General features: G+C 33.0%; 1 long non-coding RNA gene across 1 annotated transcript; it reads right to left on the minus strand.

Annotated features, from left to right (window-relative positions):
- Positions 1-12,644: 12,644 nt before the first annotated feature.
- On the minus strand, positions 12,645-17,203 carry LOC127714514 (uncharacterized). Its single transcript, XR_007987763.1, has 3 exons — positions 16,909-17,203; positions 15,657-15,723; positions 12,645-12,709 (listed from the first exon to the last, which is right to left on the minus strand). It is a non-coding gene; the product is annotated as an uncharacterized LOC127714514 (long non-coding RNA).
- Between the last annotated feature and the right edge of the window lie 584 nt (positions 17,204-17,787).

Raw genomic sequence — 17,787 nt, forward strand, 5'->3', positions numbered from 1 at the left:
TCAACCTCAAAAAGCTTTAAAACACACTAAAAATCCTTTAAAAAAGGTCGTAAACACATAATTCGCTATCTGGGACATGACCTTGAGCTTTGACCTTTTGACCTTTGTCAAGGTCATTAGTTCCCAATGTCATTGCTGAAAGACATCATGGGTCGAAGACCTTTGGTTATATAGTAAAAGCTGATTTTGTCTTTTCAGAAACCTTAAACAGGGGTTATGCCCCTTACAGAAAGGTAAAATCTCTTCGGTCAAAATGTAACAAAGTTGCGCTTTAATGACCCAAACATTTTCCACTATTCAAAACTTCTGTAAGTATAATGGTTACTGAGATTATCCCATAACAAGGTGTAAGGTCAAAGGTCAAGGTAAACATACAAATTTGACTTTGAGGCATTTTCAAAGTCACATGAATTGATGATCATTGGTGAAGATCCTAGGTGGCTACGACTTACGGTTTCTGAGTTTTGGTGGCCAACCGACACTAGTTAATTTTCATAGGGGCATAACCCTACCAATGAGTCGTTGAATCTTTTCGATCCAAATGTAACGAAGAACCGGGGTCTGGTCCTGAACAAATTTCACCATTGGGTTTTTTTCTACCTATTACGGTTACGGTGTTGAAACGATAACAAGGTTTTTTGGTTTCGGAGGGATTACTCCGAACCGACAAAATTTTTCGACTCAAAGGGTGAGTTCCGGATAGGTATTCATGACACCGATACAAAGTGTGAACATGAAAGCGACACGTCTTACGGTTAAGGCTGCTAACTTCGTCAAAGTTTGGCGGAAAAAGAAAAATAATAATACTTATAATAATAATAATAATAAACAGAAGAAATACAGTAAGGTCTTTCCCTTTTGAAAAAGGAAAGACCTTAATAAACAGAAGAAATACAGTAAGGTCTTTCCCTTTTGAAAAAGGAAAGACCTTAATAATAATAATAATCAGAAGAAATACAGTAAGGTCTTTCCCTTTTGGAAAAGGAAAGACCTTAATAATCAGAAGAAATATAGTAAGGTCTTTCCCTTTTGGAAAGGGAAAGACCTTAATTAGATATATTTGCTAAAGGAAATTCTTCTTAGAGTTTAAGCTGTCAAACCTTATTTATATCGCTAAGTGTCAAATAGGAAGAATTTCACATCAAATACTTATATATCAAAAGCTACATAACATTATAGACTTTCTAATTATATCTTTTTACACAAAAAGCTTTATACAAGAATTATTTATTTTCTACAATTACATGTAAGATTAACTTAGTTTTATATGAAATATTAAAATTTATTTCTTTAAATATTTTACCTCAATTTACCTTCATTATATATCCCTGTTGTTCGAAGAAATTGCTCCAGAATTTTACATTCGAATTTATTTTGTATAAAACTTGTTTGAATTTTAAAAACGATTTTTTTTAAATATTTCCTCGACTGGATTTGACTATATGACTTTGTGGCTTATGATCAGTTTATATTAGATGTATCGGTTAGACAAGTTGTTATGACCAATGACCAAGATGTCTTATTGCGTTTTTGTTATTCTTATTCGTGACTTCATATGACCATATACATGTTATTCTATAACAATTCCCTTGTTATAGAATTATACCTCAATTTACCTTCATTATAATTCTCTTACCAAATATAAAAGACCGAATGTTTATAGTATCAATCGGAGAAAAAGACTTATTCCAAAAATATAATTTCGACCAATGTACCATGCGGTACGACGTTGGACGCAAAGAAGCATGCAATAGCCCACAGGCACAGGGCCAGGTCAGCTAAGAAAGAGACATATCTCTGAATCATTTTTTTCTTTCTGATAGTTTTTCTCAAACCCGACCGACATGATCGCAAAAGCTGTTTAATCGAAATGTATATCAGGAATTCAGTTTTTCAGATTTTATTCCTCTTTTACATTAAAAAAAGTCGAGAATTTACCAAAGATCTATTTCTCCATTTCTGCGCGTAACTTTGTTTCAGTTGTTGCGATTCAATATTTTCCTTGAGTATACATGTAATAGTCAACAATAAAGTTTTGATTTCACATCTTATAACATATCATGATTTTTCAGCGTTAAAAACTGTTTTATTGTGTAAAAACAGAGACCATTCAATCTCTTTTTAACTGAATCGCTTTAAAAGGTATACTTTTCCAGATAAATTTACACAGACAGGAGGTGCAATAAGCACATACATGTATCTAGGAATTACTAACAGAAAATAACGTTACTATCATATAATTATGTAATATTTCATTTATATTTTATCTTTTCATATAATTTATTCTTTGGTTTATGAATATGTTTAATCTTATTTAAGGGCACACGATACAAAACAGACCCCTCCTTGTTCCTTCCTCTAGATTTGGACACAAAATCAATTTTGATATGCTCTATCGAAATATGCAAAGACACATTTACCATCATGACTTACTTTTCGAAATATTTGAAATTTGCAAGTTTCATTAAAATAAATAATTTTTCAATACTTTTCTGGGAAAATAACACAACTTTTAGACGAAAAGATATATTTTTACCCGATGTTTTGCAAAGTGTTCCTAAATTTACTGGTCTTAAACTGTTCTTTAAAAAGACTGTCCTTAAAATGCAGGTTTAATGCTTTAAAATATTTGTGAAATCATACAGTTATCGGTAATAAAAAGCGGTAGACAATTTTCTTGTTAATACAAATGCATATATACAAAATTCTATGATCGTTGATTTTTGTTCTTGCAATTCCGATAAAACATTCTTCAAGTAGTACACAGTCGATTGCAAAAGAAATAAACTGCTTCGCTGAGCGCAGCTGGATACGCCCGCAGAGGTCCAACCCTGAACAGTTGGGGCAAAAATGGACACAATATTCAAGCTTGATACAGGTCTAAATTTGGATTGTAATTAAATAGTTGACATGTTATAGGTTTCTGAATAAATGTAGTCAAAGAACTTGAAATTGGTTATATGAATTGAATTTATCAAAGATTTCTTGCTGTTGTGCAATACACTGTGCTGTTGCGCAATACTTAGTAAATCTGTTGTCAGACTATAAACAAATAAAGTTCAATTAATTCTCAATGTCATATTAGAAATTTATGAAAATCAAAAGGGAGCTTACATCAATAGAAATAAACAATTCACAAAAGTTTCATGAGAATTGCTGACAGCATTTTTGAGTTATTGTCCGAATAATCGAACCCCCCCCCCTTTTTTTAATGAATAAAGCCCCATAACTCAGAAATGTAAAATGTAAAAAATAATAAAATTCTAAAGGATCAATAGATATAAACAATTCACCAAAGTTTCATAAGAACTGCTGAAAGCATTTTTGAGTTTTTGTCCGAAAACTGGAAAATCCCGCTTTTTTTATGAATAAAACCCTGTAACTCGGAAACGTAAAATCTAAAATTTATAAAAATCGAAAGGGAGCTCATGTCAATAGATATAAACAATTCACCACAATTTCTTGCAAGTTGGTGAAAGCATTCTTAAGTAATTGTCCGAAAACTGGAAAATCCCCCTTTTTTTAATGAATAAAACCCCATAACTCAGAAACGAAAAATCTGAAATTTATAAAAAAACGAAAGGGAGCTCACGTCAATAGATATCAACAATTCACTTAAGTTTTATGCAAATTGGTTAAAGCGTTTTTGAGTTAATGTACGACATGTTGACGACGGACGGACAGACGGACAACTGTATCATAACATGATACGTCCCGTAAACGGGCGTATAAAAAATGGGGGTCCATCTGCTAATTTTTAGCTAGAAATAGAAAACCTAGTTTTTTAAATCCCGAAGATCCCGTTTCCCTTTTTGGCCCTATAATACATAATAGTTGTGCAGCTTTTCCCGCCGTACACCAAATCGAATTACTATCGCATACGAATTTATTGCTAATATGCCCCCACAAGAGATTTCGCGTGCTATATGTTCGTTTTCCATTGCCACGACGTCCAAAATTCACTTAAGGTGGCTCGGCCCTTTAACAGTGCGCATATTTTAACGCATGTTTCTTACGACGAGCGTCTTGGAAACGGCTGCTTTGAGGGGTTTTCTCAAAAATAGGTTTGACGACATTGGAACGCGGGCGTGTATGAGAGCACCCTTTCCCGATGTCAACAAACCATGCAAAACCTTCTACAAAACAGGAAATACGTACGGTCAAAAATACAGAGTGATTTGTTCATTTTTCACTTAAAAAGACAGAAGTATTGATGATATATCAAAGCATGACATTAAAAAAAAAAGAAAATATTAATATTGACATGTACGACGGTATCTGGTGCGTTCGCTCCAAAAACACATTCTCACCATACACGTTCGCCCCTTGGATCCGTTCGCACCCTATTTTCATTTAAATACTGGATGAATATATCAAAAGATGCCAATTAGATGTATTAGTATATATATATACTAATATATATGAAAATAGTTTGCCAATGACGCAATGTTTAACCGTAAACAAAGGATAGCGATGTAAACAACTGCATGTCACCTTACGGCTTTCAAAAACAAGTAAAACCCATATAGTATGCTATAGTATAAAGGCGTCGGGGTTCATCTCAATCTGCACGCTATAAATAATAAATAAATAAATAATAATAAATAAGCTTTATTTAGAGTCGGCAAAGTATAAAAACAGAGTCAACATAAGCTCTAATGAGCTTTTAACCGTTTTATCCGTTTGGCGTATTATAACATTTTGTTACTGTCATAAATCTCTTTTTTACTTGAAATATCTTCATTTCCAAGTATTGGTAGAATCTTTTTCCGGAGTATGTGAAATATTTTCCCACTGCAAAATTTTGATAATAGTTAAGTATTTTTTATTTGCCAAAAAATTTCGAACATAACAATTCCGGAGTATGTGAATTATTTTAACACTGCAAAATTTTGATAGTAGTTAAGTATTTTTTATTTTCCAAAATGATTTTACAAAGACTAAATACTTGACAGTCACACATAACATTTTTATTCAAAGATTTATATACTTTACCAAATATTGGGCACGAAAATATCTAACAAATTTTCTCGTATCATGATTCTATGATTTTTGGAACTCTATTCCTATAACATGAGACCTCGGGGCCAATGTTTTCTGTTTATGATATTATCCTATTACTTATTTTGCAATTTGTTAATTTTCTATTTTCTTTTGTATCTATCAATATGCCAACAGAGTTCGCACTAAAAAAAGAGGAAATATCAGCGTAATAACTAAAATAATTGAATAAGAATGAGTTATTATAATAGACTAACGGAACTCGAGCAACACATTTCACTAAATTGATTATTTGTTTTACGCAGAAAAAAAACCCCAACTCTTCAATTATTTGCAGTTTTCCACCTTTGATCATGTAGATGAAAATTGGTCAATAGTAACCGTGACCTTACTAGTATTCCGACCTTATACATTGGTCTATGCTATTATCCCTCAATACCGCATGTTTTGCGGAGAAGCGCAAAATATTTGGTTTGACCAAGTCGGGATTTTGTCTGGGACACACACCCGCAGTCTACCGGGCAGTTCCAAACACTACCAGTTAAAAATAAAGACATTATATTTAAACAAAATCTATACTACTAACTAGATTCAGGAAAAGTTGGGATTGTAATTTTCAAACTCCGCCCGGTACACAGGGACGCTATATTAGTCGGTGATATTGGCAAACTTTAACTTCTCTCTTACTTTTTGACATGCGTTTTTTCAAAAGGGAAGCTAATAAGGACAGTTCTTGATTTAAAAAAAATAAAGTGGAGTGTGTCATTGCGGCAAAAAATAGGTATGACAACTTTTTTAATGATGTGTGAATACTGGTTTGACCCACCTGCTAGCTGCAAAGAAACGTAATTATCGGCCTATGATGATAATATGGAGATGAAATTATTTTTTTTTAATATTGACTTTTAAATTTGAACTTTGGTGGATAGTTGTCTCATTGGCAATCATACCACATCTCTTATTTTCATATCGTAGGGTTAACATGGGTATAGAAATATGACTTCCCTAATCCGACAGATACTCCCTTGCTATGACAGGGTGTTCATACAGCTGGATGTATAAATACCTCGGGTGGGGGCACTTCAATACTTAATTGATAGGGGTGTCGCTGGGGTTCTGTTACCTCACCCTTTTCATATATTGCGTAGGTAAAAATGTAATCTTTTCCCCATAATGGTTGGGTTTCATGTAGTGTAATGTAGGACTAGAATACCAAAGTGTGAAAAGAGAAAAATTGGTTGATAAAATCACACCCGGGAACACCAGGTGACAAGAAAGATGACAGACGAAGAAGTTATGGAAACTTTATTGACCTTATCATATATTTCTGATAGTTTTCCCGACCTATTCACATATTTTCAAGCTTGAAATGGTGACCTATTCTAGCGGCACGTCCTATCACCTTGAATATAGGAAATGACCCCCCCCCCCCCCGAGATAAATACGCAGCATCGTAGGGTAAAAAGGAGGAATTTTGTCCATACCAAGCATACATTGTTTTGTGTAAACAAGAGTGCACAAGCTGCAATGTCTCACTTGCTTTTCATGATTGGTTTTATGTTGATATTCCAAAATATAAAGTTTTACTACAAGTATCCGAAAAAATTAATATTATCAATGATCATGAAAATGAGGCCAAGGTCAGATAAACCAATCCAAGCCAGCCTTACACAGTGGCGTAACCAGAATTTTTCATAAAGGGAGGGGGGAGGACTCCCTAAGAGAGGCCTGCTCCAGTCATGCTTCAGTGATTCCCTATATAATCAACCAATGGGCCCTCCCCCTAAATCCGCCTCTGTTACAATCATCCCATCAACCAAATATTTTGAAACATATATAGTATGCCAGTAACGGACAAAACCATGAACATGAGGTTAAGTTCAGATAAACCCTGCAAGACAGGCATATTTGTTTTTCATTCATTAATTTGTACATAAATCATGCCATTATTTTTCTCATTTGAATTGTTTTAAATTGTACATTTGTCATTTGGAGGCCTTTTATATCCAACTATGCAGTATAGGTTTTACTCATTGTCGAAGGTCGTATGGTGACCTATAGTTGTTTATTTCTGTGTTATTTGGTTTCTTTGGAGTGTCTCATTTACAATTATATCACATCTTTTTACTTAATATTTCAATATACATGTATACATTTAATAATCATACCATACACCAAATATAATGACCTATTGATTACACAATGTAGCATGTTAAAAGAGGACTTACCATTGACCAATGAACCATGCAAATGTGGTCAATGACAACTGCCAGACAAACATGTACTCCTTACATTTGTGAATCATTGCATACATATAGTTTATCTACTACATGTACTTTTAGTATTAGAAAAAACAGACAAAAACACAACAACATGACATTGACAAATGACATATTGCCAACAGTATCTGATAAACAACCCTAATCAGGTAACTTTAACCTTGATCACTGATCAATGAAATGAGGTTGAGATCTTTGTTGCAATCTGTATCAATTTGAGTGCATATTTAATTTTACAAAACAATATTAATATGGATCATTGTGATACTGTAAATTTAGAAATTATTGTTAGGTTTTTTAATATTAATGCAAATAATGCGACAGGGTGAAGGTCGCAAAAATAACTTGCATTCATGATTTTGATAACTGAATTATAGATCTTTATGCCGATTTTTTTGTAATCGCAATAATCATGATAATTAAACTCACAATTTAGTCCATTTGTGAAAAATTGCAATAATAAATGCACGCAATAATTTCTGAATTTACCAGTAGGTAAAAATGTTGTCAGTTAGTGAGACACAAATTTTCCAAGACAATATATAATTCTTTTGGTTGTTTTGTTTGGTTGCTGTCTCATTGAACAAAACTGTATTTTATTTCTCCTTTTATTCAGAAAATATAACTTTTGAAATAGAAACTGAGTAGCATATGGATGGAAAACAAATGCCAAATGATGTAAAACAATCCAAGTGGCCATTTAGGTCAGGGGTTGGTAAGGTAAAAGATGAGGCAAAGGCATGTGCATTTACCACAACTGCCACTTGGTATTATGATTTCCAAAATTTACTAATCTCATAGCTACCTTCTGTATTAAAGACAACTGCATATAATGCAGTTTGCATATCATGAATCATGTTTGCAGCAAAATTCACTACAGACAGCAAAAAAAAAATAATTCAGCCCTATTAAAATTCATTTTTTGAAACATTTTTTATTTTTATTCCTAAAATGCTATGAGATCAAATTTATAAAACATTTATTAGCATTGTAAATTTCAATATACTAGTAATTGTTGACATGTATACATCATGTGCATGTACAATCATTAGCTGATCAGCTCTATATTTTCATTATTTGTATATCAATATTCTTCATCAGTGTTTTTTATAAGACTCAATAATCTGTATTTATCATTGGGACAGGTAGGTAAAGTAGGTCCTTTTGATCTTGGATTTCTTTTTATGGATTTTGACAGCACTAAAGCATATAGTTTCAAATTAAAGTTGATCTTGGCTTCTTAAGTGGATTCTGACAACACATTGCAAATATACACCAAGTGTAGAATAGATGATCTTGGGTTCTCGCATATGGATTCTGACAGTACTTTGATTATACATGTAGTTCCAAGTATTGTTGATCTTGGCTTCTAATGTTGTTCTTAAGTTTCAGCACTTTACATATAGTTCCCAATTGCAAGACAAGATGATACTGGCTTCTCATGTAAATTCTGTCAGTTCTTTGCCAATCGTTTCAAAGTAAAGTTGAACATTCTAGGATCTTTCACGACAAATCACTCCTTCCACTTACATGTACTTGATGCCTGAAATTAAAAGACAGAGTAATTCTGTCAGAAAATCAACCATGATTGACATTTAAAAGCATAATGTAGTTCATATTTTAAATAAATGGGGAATGTGTCCATGGGACACAGATGATGCCCCCGCTTGCATATAAAGTTATAAAGGAACATAACTAAAGAACGGTAAGAGTGACACTACCCAAAGTTTTACTTGATCTGAGTTTTGTTGTAATAAGTAATGTGTATAAGTTTCATAAAATTTGAGGCAAACTTATGTTTGAGAACGGAAACAAAAAAATTCAGCAACTTTTCCATTTGTAAAGGGGCATAACTCTAGAACAGTAAATTAAAGTGACACCACCAAAAAAAAATCAAACTTGATCTGTGTTTGTTGGTAATAAGCATTGTGTATAAGTTTCATAACATTTGGTTGAGGCAAACTGAAGTTCAAGAACGGACACCAATTTTGGGACATACGTAAAGACAGACAAGGGTAAAACTTAATGCCCACTCCGCTACGTCGTAAAAAAATGAAGAATTTGTGCCAACAATAATGAGCAAACAAAATAAAACTACATGCACAGCAAGTGTAAATAGTGATTTTGTTTTTATATATACATGTATATGTTAAATACAGACTTCTTGGGGCATGCTGTTTCGCTGCCAGGGACAAGTTATTTATTGTTATTTCTCTGCCTAAAAATTCTGAAATGCAGCTGAGCTACATTTTTACTCCTTTTCAACCAAATTATGCTGAGGTGTTTTGTAACCTGTTTGGAACATGGGATACACAAATTTTACACATTGTCAAATTTTATATTTAAAAATACTAAGCACAAAACAATAATGAATTTTTCAACTCAAATGTATGTGTTATTTGGTAAACAAGATAAGCCCTACGTGTATGTTTGAACCTGATACTTGATTTTTTATACCAATGAGAGACGTGGTTTGGGGGGGGGGGGGGGGGGGGGTTAATTGTAAACAAATTGTGATTAAGACGAATCCATCAATAAAATGTATTGCCTCGTACTGTAGGGTTATAATTTACAAATTAGGCCATTTATATTCCCAAGAAAACAAACAAAATAATTGAACCCCTTGAGGGGTTGGACAGGGGTAAAGGAACATGAGAATGAGGGATCAGGAAGCGGGAAAAGGGGGGTACCATGTGCAGGTCCTTTAGTTAGCCTGGTCTGAAGTGAAAACAAAAGTAACTAGTTTGGTAGAAGTAAATCTTATGAAGATTATAAATAGAAAAGACCCTTTGATCTCGTGTGAGTCACTTTATTTTTAAACAATGAAAATAAACTTAATACATGTATATCTTTATTTTATCATGTTACAGAACTATACTAACAAAAGCCTGATTTAGAATTAAAGGAATGGTACAAACAGACTGAGGGTGCGAAGGTGTGGGGTTAGTCCTATAATATATGAACTCGGGGGCATTATTTTCTATTTCTGTTTTCTTTTTACCATGTTTACTGATTTTGCTATTTTTCTTCTTTTTTTTTATTATCAATGTGCCACCCGAGCATTAAAAAAAATATGAAAATATCAGCATGAAAACGTTAAATAGTGATCAATAGTGAATATATAATGCCTTCGCATATATTATAGGACTAAGGGAAGTTATATAGTTATGGGGTACCCCTCATTACTAGTAATTAGACGTTAACGATAAATATTTTACTCCATTTGACCCTAACGTGGCTACGAAATTAGATTTTACGAATGACGATATAAAATCAAGACTCATTTGACGCTAACGGTAGCGCATAAAGGACATTGTTGATGTTGAAAATGACCATCCCCTCCTCTTTGACTGTTTGACACGAATATTTTTCAAAACAGGCTATACATGTTCACAACTTGCCAGTTAAGGGTCAAATAAACACATAAATAAGATACCAGCCATAACGATTATACATAGAACAGAAATTAAGCCCATGCAAGGTTTCAGCCGCAGTGAATTTCTACAGTAGCGAGTATTTTGAGATAACCCCCCCACTTTGTATTTTACGTGATACCAGGAACATATATATTACACTTCACATCAAATAAATCAAACTTATTTTGGTAATTTTATATGACAAAATATATCTACTAAATGATAAAACTTGTATTTATTTACAATTAGAGTTAAGTGGTTTATTTGTTGAGCAGTTCTGATAGTTTTCAGTCAGACGCTACCAAAATCCGTAAATCTCGGGAAGTCTCGGGGAGTCCGAGATTTTATCAATTTTATACTGAAAAGCGTATCAGATTCATTCCCCGTTAGATATACTGATCACATTTGGCTGTCAAATATATTAAAATCTATGTTTTCTTATGTAATGACTCTACCTTCATCGTTGTCTATTCGCCACTATGTCTGTTATTCATGTACATGGTCGTATTTATCAGTGCAGTATGCTGCTCAACAATGGCGGCCCTGACATTTCTGTTGTCCGAGTATGGCGCCAAATTAGAGGGAAGGAACTCGCGCCAGACAAAATTACCGTATTTCTCCATAATAATAAAAATTTCGCTTTTTTATACCAAACAGTAAAATGTTAATCACATTTATATTCAGCTATCGTCCATTGATATAATTACAAACATTATTTTATTAAAGACATCAATAAAAAGTTCACAAGAAAGTAATAAATGGAGTGCATTGAAATCAGACCTCATGGGGTAGAGGGGTTAAACAAAAGCTCGTAACTTTTATAAAAGCCTGGTGACCCCCATTTTATTTAACCTTAAAAGTTCATAGCTTTGACATATCCGTTTTTAAAAAAAATCTACCGGGGAAATTTTACGAAAAATCGATTTAACCAATATTTTTTAGCCTTAAAATGAAATTGGAATATGCAAAATTTAGACATAAATCTGAAAATAAAAGGATTTCTATGTCTAAAACAACCAAGGGGAACGTTTATATTTCAAATTTAATTGTTTTTTCACATAATAATCATACTGACATGGTTCTAAAAGTCTTTGAATTTGATGTAGTCGTTATTGTTGAAAGGGTGGAAAAGTTTGGAAATAGGGTAAAAATCGCACATTTCGCTTCCATATGAGGGGAAAACGAGCCTGGTGACACCCTTTTTTCTTTGCATTTTTGGATTCAGCATAAAAAAATCTACTAAATATGTGAAAATAAAAAAATTCTACCGGGGGTCCTTATTGGGATGAGCCACCTTAACATATTGGATGCATTATTATCTGTCCTTGCTACTGTATAGTAAGTCTTTAATATTTCAAGAAAAAAATCGAAAAGTTCTTTTTAGAAGTTGTAACAAAAGGTTCTACTCATGTTTTAAGAGATATTAAACGTATATTGAACATTTCTAAAAAAAAAGAAGAACTGTTTATTTTCTCTCTATCTTCTTTAGCTTTTGCTCAAAACACAAAAAAAGGTACAACAAATCCTCATTTAAGGGCAATCACTCTTCTAAAGAGTGACAGTCTACTAAATACATCGGCAAAATTTGATTTGTTTGTAGATCTTGCCTTGCTGATCATTTTTGTTATTTAGTTTCTATTTATCTATTATAATCTTATCATATAAGGCAAAATCGCAAAAAAATGGTAAAACTCGTCATTAAAGGGAATAACAATGTTAGGTGGAACACTAATTGACGTATATTTCGTGACTTAGTGTATGGTCCTTACATACTATGATCTTAGGAACTTTATCAAATATCATGCTTTTTAAAAATGAATTGAGTAACTTATTCTGTTACCATTTTATAGGTTGTCTTCAAAATCATTGTTTTCCAGACCTGTATCAGTTAAGGTTCTATTTGCTTTTTTACCAATATTACAAGTAATATTTTCCAATTCGATCAACATACCTAGTACATGATACTCTAAAGATGGAGTGACCATCGATGGCGTTTCAGTATCTTTGGGCAATCTAAGAAAATAAAACTATACAAATATAGAACATGAACTTTGTCATTATTAAAAACTAGTTAATATATCATATATAAGACAGTGAGAAAGACTCCTAATGACACAGTTTTAGAAAATTATATACATTAAACATTATATATACTGAAAAATTATTACACCAGGGTTTTCGATATCACAAACTAGTCAAAACATTTACTAAATTTTATCATCGGTACAAGGACATCATTCGTAAATATAAATTAACATGCAGACATCTTATACGTTCAGGTATTTCACATCTAAACTTTTATGGTAATATTCTTTACAAAGCACAATAAAATGCTGTGCGCAGCTTGATACGACCGCAGAGGTCGAACCCTGAACAGTTGGGGCAAGGATGGACACAACATTCAAGCTTGATACAGCACTGAATTTGGATTGTGATTAAATATTTGACACAGCATAGGTTTCTGACACAGAATGAATGTGGTTTAAGAACTTTAAATTTTTTCATTTACCTATTCCAACCATATCATTATTATTTGCTTTTATATATAAATCAGAAATAACCAATTTAAGATGGAAAATTTTAAAGAAAAAAAAAGGAAAAAAAATCCCTCCCCCCAAATTTTTTGAACCTCCTTATGATTCATCACCCCCCAAACTCAATCCCAGCCTTCCCTTTGTGGTATGGTACCTTGCAGTACAATTTCAGAGAGATCCATACACTTGAACACAAGTTATTGTCTGGAAACTAGAAAAATGCTTGTTTTTTGTCCCTTTTTGGCCCCAAATTCCTAAACGTTTCGGGCAATTACCCCCAAACTCAATTCTAGCTTTCTATTTGTGATATGGAACCTTGTAGTACAATTTCAGAAAGATCCATACACTTACACACAAGTTATTGCCATGAAACTAGAAATATGCTTGTTTTTTGCCCTGTTTTTGGCCCCTAATTCCTAAAATTTTGAGGCAATTACCCCCAAAATCAATCCCAGCATTCCCTTTGTGATATGGAACCTTGTGGTACAAGGTTAGAGAGATCCATACACTAACACACAAGTTATATCTGGAAGTTACAAAAATGTTTATTTTTGGCCCCTTTTTGGCCCCTAATTCCTTAACTGTTGGTACCATAACATCCAATATCAATCCCAACCTTTCTTTTGTGGTATTGAACCTTATGGTAAAATTTCATAGAGATCCATTCACTTAAACTAAAGTTAGAGTGCGAAAACCAATGTGTCTTCGGACGACGACGACGACGCCGGACGACGACGACGACTACGACGCCAACGTCTTACCAATATACGACCGCAAATTTTTTTGCGGTCGTATAAACATGTCGGCATTCACCTCAAAAGCTAACCAAACCTTTAAACAGATTTATTCGGAAGGCATATAGTTACGATACTGTTGTCAAGTCATTAAGGATTGCATGTTTTGGTATTAATATTGATTCACTCATAGGGTCTTTGCATCGGAAATAAACACATTTATTCTAAAACCAGTTGTTGGCATGATACGGGTTATGTTCTTCTCATATATTTTATGATGGTATGATACTAAACCCCTAACGGGAGGGATTGTACTTGATATTCATATGATGAAGACATAATCTTTCAATCAGTTTAATTGAGGTCTGGAGCTGGCATGTCAGTAACTGCTAGTAGTCCTTTGTTAATTTATGTATCATTGTCATTTTGCTTAGTTTCTTTTGTTACCTATTCTGACATCGGACTCGGACTTCTTTTAAACTGAGTTTTACTGTGCGTATCGCTGTGTGTTTCTTTATTCTACATTGGCTAGAGGTATAGGGGGAGGATTGAGATCTCACAAAACATGTTTAACCCCGCCGCATTTTTGCGCCTGTCCCAAGTCAGGAGCCTCTGGCCTTTGTAAGTCTTGTATGTTTTTTAATTTTAGTTCATTTATATGTTTTGGAGTTTAGTATGACGTCCATTTTCATTGAATTAGTACACATTTTTATCTAGGGACCAAATGAGGACCTGCTCCGGGTGCGGGATTTTCTCGCTGCGTTGAAGACCCATTGGTGGCCTTCGGCTGTCTTTGGTCTTTGGTCGGGTTGTTGTCTCTTTGACATATTCCCCATTTCCATTCTCAATTTTATTGGTACTTTTTAGGGAATATACGGTCTCAACAATTATCAGTTGACTGTACAATTTGTCAAGTCTTACTCGTCCAGTGTCTATAAAAACGTTGTAAACAAGATTGCTACGCCGTAGCGAAATGTCCCGCGGCTGTATAAATGAGGAATTAAATTTTGTGTGTTTCTTTGTGTTACGATTCAAAATATGGTAAAAGTCAAATAACGCACATGCAAATGGTCAAATAAAAATGGCGGTATAATATGGTCAATTACACATGATGGCAAACAACCTACCAAGTATGAGAGCAATAATTAAAAGAGATCAAAGGAGGATTAGGATATGATGTGTTGCGTTTCTATAGGCACTCAGTATAATATAAAGGATTGTTTAAGGAATGGCTTTTGAGGGGACTTCTTTCCTAGGAAACTCAATAAAATAGAATTTTATAGCTAAAGGGATTTTGAAACTTTAATTTTCTATATAATCTATGTACTTTACATAAGAGTTTGGTTTAATTTTTAAATGTGTCTTGAAATTGCAAGGAAAATATGCCACTGGATGTTAAGCAAGCAACAATCAACAGTCTTCATGATTAACATACATGTTATACAGCCCAGGATAGTAAAAATGAAAGTCAGGGCAATAAATAAGCCATATAAATTTAGAGAAATGTTTGGGCATGTAAGTCTTTTTGTAAGGTTTTCATGATGTCTGAAACAATCAATCAAATTTGATAGAGAAAAGATTAATCACATTCTGTCATGTGGTCTAGAAAGATTAATGAAAGTGATGGTGATGTCGGCAGATTCAGGAAACAGGACAGATATCTTTTTTGAAGATGCTACAAGATATACTTACACGAAAGTTGACATTAATTCACAGTAAAAGCTACTTTTCCATTCGTTTTTATTTAGACACTTATAATCTGAAAATGATAAATTAAAACGAACAAGATCTTATTTAATACACTAATACTTATTTAACTAAATATCGAGGACGATATGCATAAAATGACCGTATTGAGACAAAATGTTGTGCCAAAGACGAAACATTATATCTTACTGATATATACTTTAAAAAAATCTTTTCATATATTTAAATTTCATTACGGAGTTTGTTTTTATAAACAAATCTTAAATTCGACAAATAGTAAAATAAAAATACCAACTACTGTTCAGTTTATAACCAAACGATGCATTATGATATTTGAAACATATCTAATTATCATATAATTTAAAGTTAGTTTTTGTTTTTGTTTGTGGGTTTTCATATTACCAAAATCTCCGATACCAAACTTTTAATTTTATGTGCAGAAAAGGACATGCGATTCTTTTGTTAACCTCATAAGAAACATTGTTGCCTATTCAGTACTTCAGTCTAACAATAAATAGTATAAAGAGGTAACAGTATCTAAGTAATCAAGCCAAAGTGACTCAAGTCTGCTATTGTAACAAATACACAAAGCATGACCTTACCGCTATTTAAATTTAAATTCAGTAAACGATAATTCAAATATTTACATGATCTTCCGATTGCTGCTTCTCCCCGGAAAAAAAACCAACGTCACAAAGCAGATATATTAACGTCAAAATATCCTATGCATGACGGGTTTTTCCCCCAAATGACCCCAGGTCAATCGGGGCAGTTAATTCATAAAATCGAAATTGGACTCTTATGTATTACATGTGTACTACATATATTATGAACCTCATGACAAATTCGTTGGCGGTTTGATTTTAATCGTTACATACTATATCGAAACTATTTGAGGTTTTAAAAATTTCAAAAATCACATTTATTTACCGACAATGTTCATGTTCCAACTATCAATGATCATTTGACTGTACAATCTAATAAGCTGATCGAGGTGCAAACTTTAACTAGTATTCAACATGTGCAATTTTTCCAGTTTTTTTTAAGTCTTAAATTTTTAAAGGAAATGTGCAAACAGCAACATTTTACAATCGTCGTTGCAAGCAAATGCTTTGCATTTTGTCGAATTAGTTGGGAAAAGCATGTGACCATGTGAACATCATCAACTGCAAACTCTGTCAGAGAATTAGGGGAAAAAATACTCCTTAAAAAATTGACAGCTCATGTACTTGCATACCTGGAGATACAATGTAGTTAGATGGACATATCTTAAGAAGACAGGAACAATCTTCCTCGGATGGTACACAATAACATTGATGTTTTGGTCTTTTTACAAAATCATATCCTCTCGTATAGTCACAGCGGCATAGCCTATCATTTCTCTTCGTTCCATTTGTATAAACGTCTTGTCCTTCCTCAGTGCAGTAAGATTTTTTATAAACACAGCGACTGTTTCCAGAAGACAGGAATTTAAAAGGTTGGTAGAAATCACTATTACACTCAGCTCCTTGCAGTGTTCCTTGAGATGAACCAGCAACTATAAGCTTTAGTCCTTAATATACAAAGAAATATTTTCCAATTGTTTTTTATGAGACACAAATTGCACAAAAAGCATATCAGACAGGAGAAAACATAACAGGCGGTTTGGGAATAGACCCCTTCTTTTTCTTTTGCCCAATTCTTTCTTTTTTAATTTAATGTGTTTTATAGGTCCATTTTGGTCATATGGCAGATTCCAAATAAGAAAGTTGAAAAATTCCCAAAATTATGTTTAACAAAATCAACACCAATAAGGTTCTGTTTTGGAATACATGTTATACTTATATAAGTAAACACTTTTTGACAAAACATAGATCTATTCACATTATATTTTTTAAATAAAGGACACCTTAAAAAAATGTTGCTATCATAACAAAATTGACAGACATTTTGACGGAAAATTCTTATGTTAGCAACACAAACAATCCTGATATCTTCAGTATTTTCAAGGTTTGGATGTATATCTTGCTAAAATATGAAAGTCAAGTTGGATTAAAATATTTCTTAACATCTGCACCAATAAAAAAGGAATTGTAATAACTTTAAAAAAGGATTATCTTGGAGTTGCTAACATAAG

The sequence above is a fragment of the Mytilus californianus genome, unplaced genomic scaffold, assembly GCF_021869535.1.
Source record: "Mytilus californianus isolate M0D057914Y unplaced genomic scaffold, xbMytCali1.0.p SCAF_9, whole genome shotgun sequence".
NCBI classification, from domain to species: domain Eukaryota; kingdom Metazoa; phylum Mollusca; class Bivalvia; order Mytilida; family Mytilidae; genus Mytilus; species Mytilus californianus.